Source organism: Xyrauchen texanus, chromosome 30, assembly GCF_025860055.1.
Source record: "Xyrauchen texanus isolate HMW12.3.18 chromosome 30, RBS_HiC_50CHRs, whole genome shotgun sequence".
Classification (NCBI taxonomy): Eukaryota; Metazoa; Chordata; class Actinopteri; order Cypriniformes; family Catostomidae; genus Xyrauchen; species Xyrauchen texanus.
Window position 1 is genome coordinate 103,386 of NC_068305.1, and position 12,856 is coordinate 116,241.

Consider the following 12,856-nt stretch of genomic DNA (forward strand, 5'->3'; position numbering starts at 1 on the left):
GGGATGTGCTTGAAGGCATGTGTTATTAGAAATGAAAGAAATGAAGGAGGATGGCTTTTGAGGTTGCTCTCTGGGAAACGGCAATAGAAGGTGAGAGTTTTTATTAGACTCAAAGGTGGGAATATATAGTAGATTTTTATATATCAAAACATAGAACTAACAAAGAATAGCCTGGACTTTATGTGACACTGGATAGGGCATATAAGGTAACTGAAAGTGTTGATGTTGCAAGACACACTCTGTGCACTCTGCTGTAGCACAATGGTGCTATCATATGAGAACACTGGGTAGCACAGGAAAGTTAAAAATTAACGCAACCAATAATCAAAATAACTGTATTATGTTCAGATTGCGATATTTTATTTACTCAAAAAGTACACTTTCAAAATAAAATGATTTAAAAGGTAAATTTTGACTAAAAGCCAGGTTTCCACCATTAAAAATAAGTCAGAAGCTCTGTGAAATAATGGTGGCAGACAGAATCCATTCACTACAAAAAAATTAAGAGGGCATAGACATGAGGTAATGCTAGATAACAAACTGTATAAAAAATGAGGGTTTTGACAGAAGGAGTCAGATCTCAGCTGACATCTTGGGTTTGTTGGTAAACTCTAACCTTTTCCACGCTCCACAACAGCCGCTGTGTCAAGTTAAATTTAGTTTTAAACTTGAAATACACATCTCGGGAACCCTGCATTTGGAGCTGCGCTCCATCCAGCTGTGAACGTTGAACGCTTCTCATCTTCTGCTGTCAGTCAACAAGTGTCAGCAAGCAGTGGTTTGTTCTCTTGCACAGCTGCATGTTGCATTTACAGCTAGAGTTTGGCTTACCTGCTGGAATCATGTGGTACTTCATGCTTGAAATGCTCCAATGGTAGGAATATTCCCTATTTAGGTCCGGGGACATGATTCATTTAGTAAAAAATTTTAACGCCTTATTTCTTTCTGTAATTAATCACACTGAATTAATGTTACATTGACAGCCCTAGTTAATTTATGTTTAGACTAATATGTTTCTTAACATTAAAAGGGTATGCAAGCTAACATTACTTAGTTAACATGAACTAGCAATGAAGAAGACTTCTTTATAGCAATTATGAATCTTTGTTCATATTAAATTATACACTAATATGTGTTTCTCAAGTGTATACAATATGTCAATAATATAAGATAAATGTAAAGTAGTTCAAGCACAATCCCTGTCATAACTCCTGACAACGGTGAATACAGAGTCACTTCCACTTCTGTTGAAATGAAGACTTTAGAGAATGTTTAGAGAACATTGTGTCAAAGATTACTGTGGCAGGGTGCTCCGAGAGGGATAAAGGCCGATGACAGACAGTGGTGTGGGAGAGAGAGATCGTTAACGGACATGTCCGTCATGTGTGTGTTTGTTTGTTTTCTGTTTAAGTTTTATATTAAACCATTATTTATATTGAAAAGCCAGTTCTCGCCTCCTCCTTTCCATTAACTTCTTTACACTGGTGCCGATACCCGAGAAGGAGGAGGGATACGCCGTAGTAGAGTTCTCGCCACTACCGTCCACCCCAACAGAGCAGCCGCGGCCATCTAACAGGGGACGAGGAGCCCGGCCGTCTGGAAGAGGACGATGGCCGCCAACCGTGAGGGAAGAAGGGGCTCCTAACCGACCGCCTGGAGGGTGAAGAGTTTGTGCGGTCATACACAATGCTGGTTGCTTTGCGGATGCAGCGTTTTGTGTAAATGTCTTTTAATGGAGGGAAGAGAGACCCCGATGATTGTCTCAGCTGTCCTCACTATCCTCTGCAGGGCTTTGCAGTCCGAAACGGTGCAAGTCCCAAACCAGGCAGTGATGCAGCTGCTCAGGATGCTCTCAATAGTCCCTCTATAGAATGTAGTGAGGATGGGGGTTGGGAGATGTGCTTTCCTCAGCCTTCGAAGAAAGTAGAGACGCTGCTGGGCTTTCTTGGTGATAGAGCTGGTGTTGAGGGACCAGGTGAGGTTCTCCGCCAAGTGAACACCAAGGAATTTGGTGCTTTTGACGATCTCCACAGAGGAGCCGTCGATGTTCAGCAGAGTGTGTTCACCTTGTGCTCTCCTAAAGTCAACAACCATCTCTTTTGTTTTGTCGACATTCAGGGACAGGTTGTTGGCTCTACACCAGTTCGTCAGCCGCTGCACCTCCTCTCTGTATGCTGACTCGTTGTTCTTGCTGATGAGACCCACCACGGTCGTGTCATCGGCGAACTTGATGATGTGATTCGAGCTGTGCATTGCTGCACAGTCTTGAGTCAGCAGAGTGAACAGCAGTGGACTGAGCACACAGCCCTGGGGGGCCCCAGTGCTCAGTGTGGTGGTGGTGGAGATGCTGTTCCCGATCCGGACTGACTGAGGTCTCCCAGTCAGGAAGTCCAGGATCCAGTTGCAGAGGGAGGTGTCCAGGCCCAGCAGGTTCAGCTTTCCAATCAGGTGCTGGGGAATGATTGTGTTGAATGCTGAGCTGAAATCTATGAACAGCATTCGAATGTATGAGTCCTTATTGTCTAGGTGGGTGAGGGCCAGAACGATACGCAAACTGCAGTGGGTCTAGTGAGGGGGGCAGCTGGGTCTTAATCTGCCTCATGACGAGCCTCTCGAAGCACTTCATGATGATGGGTGTAAGTGCGACGGGACGGTAGTCATTGAGGCAGGACACTGAAGACTTCTTTGGCATGGGGATGATGGTGGTGGCCTTGAAGCACGTTGGAACAACGGCGCTGCTCAGAGAGATGTTGAAGATGTCAGTAAGAACATCTGCTAGCTGGTCTGCACATCCTCTGAGCACTCTGCCAGGAATGTTGTCTGGTCCAGCAGCCTTCTGTGGGTTGACTCTACGTAGAGTTTTCCTCACATCTGCCGTGGTAAGACAGAGCACCTGGTCGTTGGGAGGAGGGGTGGACTTCCACGCCATCACGTTGTTCTGCACTTCAAACCGAGCGTAGAAGTCGTTCAGCGCATCTGGAAGGGAGGCATCTTTGTCACAGGCAACTGATGTTGTCCTGTAGTTGGTGATGGCCTGGATGCCCTGCCACATGCGCCGCGTGTCACCGCTGTCCTGGAAGTGACTGTGGATTCTCTGGGCGTGTGCGCGTTTGCCTCTCTGATTGCCCGTGACACTTTGGCCCTAGCTGTTCTTAGGGCTGCCTTATCGCCTGCTCTGAAGGCGGAGTCTTGGGACCTCAGCAGCGAGCGCACCTCCGCAGTCATCCACGGCTTCTGGTTGGAGCGTGTGGTGATGGTCTTGGAGAAAGTGACATCATCAATGCACTTGCTGATGTAGCTGGTCACTGATGCTGTGTATTCCTCCAAGTTGGTAGAATCGCCATATGTTGCAGCCTCCCTGAACATGTGCCAGTCAGTACACTCAAAACAGTCCTGAAGAGCAGAGATGGCTCCTGCTGGCCAGGTTTTCACCTGCTTCTGAAGCGGTTTTGTGCGTCTGACGAGTGGTCTGTATGCTGGAATTAACATAACAGAGATGTGGTCTGAGTAGCCGAGGTGGGGCGGGGCTCTGCCCGGCAGCGCCTGGGATGTTTGTGTAAACAAGATCAAGCTGTTCAGCCCTCTCGTTGCAAAGTCCACATACTGATGGAATTTAGGGAGCACTGTCTTGAGATTTGCATGGTTGAAATCTCCGGCGACAATAAACAGTCTGTCGGGGTGAGCGTTCTGCAGTTCAGCTCATAGCCCCATACAGTTCACAGAGCGCTTCCTTAGCGTTAGGCTGGGGGAATGTAAACTCGGTTATGCAAGCAGTGGTGAATTCCCGTGGTAGATAAAAAGGTCTGCATCTAACAGTCACAAGCTCCAACAGCGATGAACAGTAACTAGAGACTAGCATAGAGTTCTTGCACCATTCTGTGTTGATGTAAACACACAAGCCACCACCGCGAGTCTTACCGCAGAGAGCTGTATTTCTGTCGGCACGAAACGAGGCAAGCCCGTCTAGCTGAATGGCGGCATCCGAACTCTGTCGCTGAGCCACGTCTCCGTGAAAACAAAGACGCAGCAGTCTTTAAACTCACGCCACGTAGCCTGCTGGAGTCGGATATAGTCCAGTTTATTGTCCAGGGAGCAAACATTTGAGAGCAGGATAGACGGGAGAGCCGGCCGGCTAGGGTTTGTTTTAGCCTAGCATGGACCCCCGCCCTCTTTCCGCGACTTCCGCTTTCGCGACACCGCTACGACGTCCTCTCCCCGGCCACCGGCATCAGGCGACGCCGAGGGCTGGAGGCCTGGTCTCCGCAGCAAGCCGAGTACGAGTAGCGCCTCCTGCAGGTCATCATGCAGCTTGGTTTTTGCATGAGTCTTATATTTCAGTAGTGTCTGGCGATGGTAGACACGAACACCGGTTGCTCCGATGTCCTTGTGTTGCAAAAGTCGGGCTTTTTTAACAAAAATAGCACCATTGTGGATCCGGAGTGGCCGCTGCGTGCTACCGCGCCGCCATATTGGATCTACTCCCCTAGGTTAGTAGGGTAAATGAATCTACTCCCCTAGGTTATTGTTATAAACATGAGCCTCGTCTGAAGGGGTCGAGGAGGTGTTGCTACAATTTACAGTGAAACTGTCAGATATAAATAAAAACACTCTGTGTCTTCTTTTACTCTTGCTACAGTATATAGATCACCCAGGCCTTATTCTGATTTCCTTGGTGAATTTGCAAATTTTTTATCAGATCTTGTAGTTACTGTAGATAGAGCTTTACTTTTTGGTGACATCAACATTCACATAGATAATGAAAATGACACATTGGGATTAGCATTTATCGATATTCTCAACTCTCTTGGAGTCAGACAAAATGTGACAGGACCAACTCATCACCAAAATCATACGCTAGATTTAATTCTGTCATATGGAGTTGATGTTGACCACTAAAGGTAGCCTGGTGTCCTAGCCAGATTCCCCCCATTGGGCCCTATCTATCATGGCCCTCCTAATAATCTCCATCCCTGAATTGGCTACATCACTCTACCATCTCATCTCCACCAATGTGTGGTGTGTGTGGTGTGTGTGGTGGGCGTTCTGGCGCACTATGGCTGCCGTTGCATCATCCAGGTGGATGCTGCACACTGGTGGTGGTTGAGGAGATTCCCCCTATACTATGTAAAGCGCTTTGAGTGCCTAGAAAAGCGTTATGTAAATTGTTGTTGTTGTTACAATGACCACACTCATGCTCTAAAGAGTGCAGCTTGGAAAATGGAGCACAAGTGAAAGAAAACAAAATGAGAGGTATTTTGTGATGTATGGAAGGATAGTGTCTGTAGCTACAGACAGGTACTAAAAGCTGCCAGGTCAGCATATTTTAGTAAACTCATAGAAAATAACCACAACAATCCTAGATGTTTATTCAGTACTGTGGTTAAACTGGTTAGGAATAAAGCCTCAGCAGAACCGGATATTATGTTGCAGCACAAGAGTAATTACTTCATTAATTTCTTTACTGATTAAAATTGATATAATCAGAAATAAAATTGGAATTATGCAATCGTCTGTCACAGTACCTCAGAAAACAGTGTCTCATAATTTTCCTCACATGCAACTTTAATCCTGCGCTCTCATAGGTCATGAAGAGCTAACAAAACTTAGCGAAACATCAAAAGCCACATATGCCACATAGTATGTTAGATCCAATACCAACCAAGCTCTTAAAAGAGTTATTTCCTGTAATCTCAGAACCTCTTCTTAATATTATTAACTCCTCGCTATCCTTTGGACATGAAACTTTAAATGGCAGTTTTCAAACCACTTATTAAGAAGCCACAACTTGATCCTGGAGAACTGGCTGATTAAAGACCGATTTCAAATCTCCCATTTATGTCAAAAATACTAGAAAAGGTAGCATCCTCCCAAATATGTTCATTTCTACAGAGAAATAGTATATATGAACAATTTAAGTTAGGATTTAGGACCCATCACAGTACAGAGACTGCACTTATCAGAGTTACAAATGACTTGCTCTTATCATCTGATCGCGGCTGCATTTCTCTTCTAGTGCTTTTAGATCTTAGTGCTGCATTCAACATGATAGATCATGACATTCTCTTGAATAGGCTGGAGAATTATGTTGGCATTAGCGGAGTTGCATTAGAATGGTTTAGGTCCTATTTAGCAGACCGCTACTATTTTGCATTTATTATGTAAATGAGAAATTGTCAAACCTAACAAAGTATGGAGGGCCACAGCAATCAGTATTAGGGCCTATTATGCTGACGATACCCAACTTTATATTTCTTCAAAACTTGATATAATTTCACAATTCTCCAAGTCTATCAATGAAAAAAAAAGCTTGGATGGCCAGAAATGTCCTTCTACTCAATTCCGAAAAAACAGAGGTGCTAATTATTGGCCCAAAAACCTCTAAAAACAATGAGGTTGACAATATACTGAATGTATTGTTACATCATCTTCAACAGCGAAGAACTTTTTTGATACCAATCTGTCCTTTGAAAATCAAATTACTAATGTTTGTAGAACAGCATTCTTCCACCTAAGAAATATTGTTAAATTAAGGCACATGCTCTCTGTTGCTGATGCCGAAAAACTAATTCATGCGTTCATGACCTCAAGACTAGATTATTGTAATGCATTACTGGGAGGATGTCCAGCAAGATCAATAAATAAACTTCAATTGGTTCAAAATACAGCAGCTAGAGTGCTAACAAGAACTAAGAAATATGATCATATTAGCCCCATTTTATCATCGTTACATTGGCTACCTGTTAAATTACCTATTAATTTTAAAATTCTGTTAACTACGTAAAAAGCTTTGAATGGTCTAGCTCCGCAGTACTTAAGTGATCTTCTACCACGCTATATTCCATCGCGTTTATTAAGATCGCAAAATTCTGGCCTGTTAATAGTTCCTAGAATATCAAAATCCACAAAAGGAGGTAGATCCTTTTCATATTTGGCTCCTAAACTATGGAATTGTCTCCCAAACACTGTTCGAGATGCAGACACACTCTCTCAGTTTAAGTCTAAACTAAAGACTCATCTATTTAGCCAGGCGTACACCTAATTTATCCTCCAACCCACAATTAGGCTGCTTTAGTTGGGTCTGCCGGAACCAGACACCAGAAACATTGATCATGATGTATATAACTCTGCAATAAATTGAATGGCATCTATGCTAATATTATTCTATTTGTTTCCCTGTTTCAACCTCGGGACTCCTATCCTGAGGTCACCAGAACCGGCTGGATCCAGCTCCATTCCTACTTCGTGTTGGACTCCACTGCTACGTGTCGCTGAATGATGATGACTAAATGCAGCCGGTGCCAGCCAAACATCACTTCAGTCTATTATGATGGACTTCAGAGGATGAACTGATGCCAACTCCACTTCATATGCCATTGCCTGAACCTTGGATTTAGGATGGACCTCACCGAAATTACTGGCCGGTTGAACTGTGATGCTCCTTAATGATCTCTGCCTGCATCACCTCGGTCTAATGATGGACTACACTCTTGAAACTGAATACATAGACTATAAATTCATTGCCAACAAAACCCTTCATCAGCCAACTAGTAAAGTAAGTAAAATGTATTTCTAAAGCACACTCAAACACAGCAAAGCTGACCGAAGTGCTGTACAGATGAATCTATAATACATTAAAATAAAACAAACACGTCATTTAAAAAAAGGACAATTGCATCTATGTGAACTTCTGCAGTTAATCCAGGATGAACTTCAAAGACATTGGTCATTTATCTTACAGTTCAAACACAATCGATGTTTAGTCACTGACCCTTAACACTTACTTAGTTTAATAATTTTAAACCATGACTTTAACTATACATAAGTAATATTTACATTATATTCATGATGTTAGTCAGAGGGGAACTAGCCCCCACAGTGAGTCTGGTTTAGGGTTAGGATGGGGTTAGTCAGAGGGGAACTGGCCCCCACAGTGAGTCTGGTTTAGGGTTAGGGTGGGGTTAGTCAGAGGGGAACTGGCCCCCACAGTGAGTCTGGTTTAGGGTTAGGGTGGGGTTAGTCAGAGGGGAACTGGCCCCCACAGTGAGTCTGGTTTAGGGTTAGGGTGGGGTTAGTCAGATGGGAACTGGCCCCCACAGTGAGTCTGGTTTAGGGTTAGGGTGGGGTTAGTCAGAGGAGAACTGGCCCCCACAGTGAGTCTGGTTTAGGGTTAGGGTGGGGTTAGTCAGAGGAGAACTGGCCCCCACAGTGAGTCTGGTTTAGGGTTAGGGTGGGGTTAGTCAGAGGGGAACTGGCCCCCACAGTAAGTCTGGTTTCTCCCAAGGATATTTTTCTCCATTAACCTACATCTTATGGAGTTTTGTGTTCCTTGCCACAGTCGCCTTCAGCTTGCTCACTGGGGTTATTAATACAATTATTATTTAACTACTTATTTTGAAACACAATTCACAACTGTATTTTATCAAACTACACAATGATGACTCTAAGACATTATTACAGTTTTATCGTCTGTTAATGCTGATCTTCTGTAAAGCTGCTTTGAAACGATGTTGTGAAAGGCGCTATAGAAATAAAATTGACTTGACTAAAACACACTGTAATCACTTCATATGGTATGTATTTTATATTGACTTACTATCATTACTTTCTGCTTTAATTTGATTAGTATATACAGTTATTTTTCTTATTACAGTCATTGGTTACATTCCTTAAAATGGAGAGTTGTATGTCCACCCACTTACACGTTTCATCTAATTTCTAGCACTAATAATTACACGTATTTCATCTGCCTATTTTGGACACCAGCACTGCTCTTATTAAATCATCAATTTAGTATCCACACACACATCCTTCAAGGTCATTTAAAGAGTCAAACAGATTTTAACAGGGAGAGGCTGTAATTCTCCCTAGAGAAGCCAAGATGCATTTTTCCATTGATTTGCACTTTGAATATTAAACTGAGTAAATGATAATTAAATCAACAAATGAATGATTCAATATCTAACATATTTAATAACATTCATAATGCAGTTTTTCATAGCACATTGATTACACATTGCCATCTTTAGGTTATTGCATATTGCATACATATTAACTCAATTATCAAAAATGGATATAATGAATGTTTAAAAAAAAATATTCCATACACACACACACTCACACTAATACACACACACTGGTTTAGTGACTGTTGTGTTATTAGTGTTTTTTCTCTTCTTGTGTTCAGATGTCTGTGATCTCACACTGGATTCAAACACACACACACACACACACACACACACACACACACACACACACACACACACACACTGAACTCATTCTGTCTGAGGGGAACAGGAAGGTGACACGTGAAACATAGCATCAACACAACTCCAAACTCTTTCTAGAAATAATTTCATCAATTCAATTCACTGAATTCAATACAATGACAGGACATGGTGACTCACTCTAATTTAAGATTTAAGTTGTTATTTACAATCAAATTCAATAATAATTAAAGCTGCGAGCAGCGATGACGGGCCCAAGCCGGTGGCACCGCCACCCCTGGGCCTTTAGGGTCGCCGCGCACGACGGGCAATAACGTAAGCTCGCTTCGACCGTCGAGAAGATGTGTGCAAATTCCAAGAAATCCACATTCAAACCAAAATATCTGACTTTCTGTTGGTCTGTTTGTTCACTTGAGACATAAGGGGGTGATTTAAAAGCATTTTGAAAGTGACACACTTCCTTCTGCCAGTTGGTGGCGATATAACTGACTCACAATAGCAACATCCATGCGATCGGCCTCTTACAGCGAACACACTGCTGAAGTTTCGTCGAGATCAATTAATGTATGCAGAAGTTATAACAGACTTCCTGTTTCTCTTACTGCCTTCTGCCAGTTATTATAGGCTTTGTACTTTACTCACGCTCCAATACCGACGTAGAAAATCATCCTCTTTACATGCGTAAAAATATGCTTGGAAACATCACAGTGGAGTGGTGCTTACTGTGAATGATACTGAATTGTACTACTGACTATTTAAACAGAGTAATTTTTATATGGTAGGTTTAATATTTTATTATTATATTTTATTGCGGCTATAATGAACAGGCTGCAATGTCAAGATTGCAATGATGGAGTGTGTGTGTGTGTGTATTTGTAACCTTAAAGGGGTCATATAATGCCATTTTTGTACAAGTTAATATGAATCTTTAGGGTCTAAATGAAAACTTTGTAATATACTTTTATTAAAAATTCTCATTAGTGTTTTAAGAAAACACAAATTTTAACTGCTCAAAAACAGCTCCGTTTTCAGCACGCCGTTTCAGTGCATATGACTTTAAATGATAATGAGGTTTGGTCACCCCGCCCCTCCCTCCGTTCTGGGGAATTGTAGTCTTGAATCATATGCATTTGCAAGATGTAAACAGTATTTTGCCAGTATTGTGTTACCATTCATCTTCATGCAGTTATAACTGTTTTTTTTACATTACTTCTTAATAAGTAACATACAAGTAAACCAGGTGTAACTTAGTGTTACCATGTTAACTGTAACACCTGCGTACACAGTTTTTAATAACACAATAACCATAACGCGTTGTTCATTATAAACGTGTGATTATGAATTATATTGAGAACGTCGTAACGTTATGGAAAACATGCCGTAATGTACCCTGAGTGTAAACATTAGCCACATGCAGTTTAGCGTTGTTTTGGTTGAACTCACCTCTGAGTGCTGCTTTACCTGCAGTTGAGCGTTGTTAAACTCACCGATGAATGGTGTTGTACGCCACAATGAGCGTTGTTAAACTCACCGATGAATGCGGTTGCCTATGAACGCGCTAAACCTTTGCTGAGAGGGCACTTTGATATCAGATTGTGAGGGTTTTTAAAAATAAAAAAACTGTTGGAGGGTCAGATAAAGATGATCTGGGGGCCACCATTATACTAGCCCTGCCATAGATCATTCATTGTAGCCTATTCCTTTTTATTTTTATTTATTGCAGTCTCGACCCATTCGCAGCAGACGAAAAACGTACGTGCAGGTCCAGCTGTTTCGTTTTGGTGGTGCGATGAAGACTTTCGTCGAACATCAGCACGAACGGTCCCGTGATTTTGGAAATTAGTCATCATCCGCTATTCCAAAGCGCGTAATGGCTGATGGCTGTAGTTTGCTGGAGACCCTTGACAGCAGTTAAGATATTTTTCACTTTTTGAATGAGACTCCAGCGCCCGTACACCCAACATTCCCAATTTAATAGCTTTCTTGCATAAGCAGTAGGCTTCAAATGCGTTATTTGCAACTGGGTTTAACCAAGCACGAAATTCAGATTTTTCAAGCCAAGTATCGCTAAACTTGCACTTCCTCATAGCTGAATAAAATCCGTTTAACGTCTTTTGTATCCGAGAGACTCGCGCCAATAACACGAAAGCTCAAAGCTGGCTGTTGCATGTTGGTCTATTTTGTAGTCATAATACAGCGAATTATATTTGGACTAGCGAAATAAGAAACTACAACAGCACTGAAGTAAAAAAAGAAACATTCCAAAGCGCTAGGGAGCATTTAAATGAGATTTACATGGACGTAGGAAAATTAAGACCTGTTAAAAATTATTTAAGACCTAGAACACAATACTTCAGCAAATTTAAGACTTTTTAAGGCCTTAAATTGTGATTTTGAAATTTTAGACTTTTTAAGACTTTTTAAGACCCCGTGGAAACCCTGTTTTTTTTTTTTTTTTTTTTTTTTTTGTAGAGTATTTTTTATTGTATCACCAAAGCAATGACGCTCACGACTCCCGTTGAAGTATCCAGCATCTCTAAGGTCTGCAAATAACTCCATCCAGAACTGAGACCTATATACATTTTGAAGAGTCCTCAAGCTGATGCTTACACCGTGTACAGCGTACGAGTGGCCCTCGTTAAAATATTGAACGCAATGATGCAGTATGTCTTGTTTTTCCGTCTGGTCCGCGTCTTTTAAAATCTCCAAACACCGTTCTCAACAGTCAACACGTACAAGTGTTCTTCTTACGTTAAAACAACGAGAATACAGAAAATGTGCTTAGACCTCCATCTAGTGGTTATATTATAGAATTAAAGGAGAAATTACATATGAGACAGCTTTATAACTGAAATAGACAAGTTTAATATAACTATACTGATAAGTGTATATTTCCAACGTCATGTTTGTGTTATCCGTTTCTGTAAGTTTTTGTGACGTGTTTCAGAAAGATAATCGCTTAGACAGAGTAATAGTTTATTTTCATCTTAACCGGACATCACAGTTGATCAGTGAAATAATTCATAATTCAATATATTGATACCGATTTCTTTATCAACTGTTTGTACAATTGAGACATAAGGGGTGAATTCAAAGCATTTTGAAAGTGACACACTTCCTTCTGCCAGTTGGTGGCGCTATAACTTTGACTCACAATAGTCACATCCACGCAACCGGCCTCTTCAAGTGAAGAAACTGCTTAAGTTTCATCGAGATCAAGTAATGTATGCAGAAGTTATAACACACTTCCTTGCTGTTTAAGCTTCATTTATGTGCTTTTTGAGCTTCAAAGTTCTTGTGCAATGTGTTCCACATTCCAACCAAAATATCTGACTGTAGGTCAAAGTATGAAACCAATACCCCACTTTTGTCTGAAGGTGGCGCTACTGAGCCCCTGCACCAGGCATCAAAAAGAAAATTCAAGTTTGAAGAGCTGCCGCGACAGCAGTATTTAAGATATCAATAATTCTTTCACACGTCTACATCTGCCGTGTGTTTACATTATACACCTAAAGTTTGAAGTAAATCGTGTAACAATAAGTGGGTGATTTTAAAGCATTTTGAAAGTGACACACTTCCTTCTGCCAGTTGGTGGCGCTATAACTTTGACTCACAATAGTCACATCCATGCG